At 29.4% G+C, this 1,264-nt stretch overlaps 1 protein-coding gene across 1 annotated transcript in view; it reads left to right on the top strand.

The window, feature by feature from the left end:
* LOC112210897 (low-density lipoprotein receptor-related protein 1-like) overlaps nt 1–1,264 on the top strand; it is a 31,777-nt gene that overhangs the window by 22,004 nt on the left and 8,509 nt on the right. The window lies entirely within an intron of this gene.

The raw sequence follows: 1,264 nt of genomic DNA on the forward strand, positions 1-1,264 counted from the left end.
GAAGGCATGGATAGGAGTCGGGAACATCGTAAAACCTCTTTAGCAGCTTCTCTTCCTGAGATAATAAAATATCATGATGATTATATAAATGTCGAATCTTCCAAATGCATTTCATATTATATTATATATTTGCAAGAGGACTATGGTTTAGAGCGCTCGGCTATTGTGAGGGACTGTAAAGTGTCCTACCAGCAAAGCGGACCCTTCCCGCTCAACATAGTTAAATGCGTACACGGCGCCATCGTATCTGCACACACAGTGTATACCTGCAATAGCCCTTAAAGTATCCTTGGGTAAAAAAAGGAAGCACACATAAACTAACATCATTTGTACTTATTTCTTCCTTATATTTTATAATGGAGGGTACGAAAAAAAAAAAAGTATTTCACTAGAAAAAATTCGAACTAGAAATTTTGATTCTTGATGAGTAGACTCGTGTGTGAAGTCAAGACAGCACTGAGCCTGTAACTGGTCGGAACCCGAGTCACTGAATGATTTAGATCCTTTCTAGTACCTCTGTTTTTTTTATTTTCTAAACCTTCTTTATTAATAAATATATATACAATACGGATTATATTATTACAATAAAAATAATATACAATACATTTATTTACATTTTTTTTTCTAGTACCTCTGTATAAGACATTCGGTTATAAAACGTGGTAACTGACATTTTTTATAAAACTGAAATTACATATTTAGAACAGATGCATGTCTGGGATTTGACAGCAACGTTTTTGTTAAAATCAAAAGAATAGATTTGGTACATTTTTTCGATTTTCTCTAAAACAGCTAATATGATTTTGATTAAACTAATTGGTCTTTACTATCAGATATTTCTACTTACTGACCTATCGTATGAAAGGGTTTAAAGATGGATTATTGAGAAAAAACATTTTTTCTCTAAAGTACTTTTACTTTATTTGAAAAACACTAATCATCTCAGATTTTTAATAGGAATGAAAAATGGATTCATACAAAATATGTAAGGATTTGATGATTATCAAGAGGAGATAAGAAGGAAAATATTTCTTTCTTAGATTAATTATATTATATATTCTTGTTTGAGAGTGGTTTAGTTTATTCTTAATTTAAAACAAATTTGATCCTTTTTTTCTCTCAACTTTATTCTTTACAACTTTTCCTTTGGAAAGAATAAAGTTGAGAGAAAAAAATGATCAAATTTGTTTTAAATTAAGAATATTTCTTTCTGTTTGAAAATACATTTTTGTAAATAGAGTAATACTATAGAAGTATTGTATAG

Source organism: Halyomorpha halys, unplaced genomic scaffold (assembly GCF_000696795.3).
Source record: "Halyomorpha halys isolate HHAL.00 unplaced genomic scaffold, Hhal_1.1 Scaffold365.1, whole genome shotgun sequence".
NCBI lineage: Eukaryota > Metazoa > Arthropoda > Insecta > Hemiptera > Pentatomidae > Halyomorpha > Halyomorpha halys.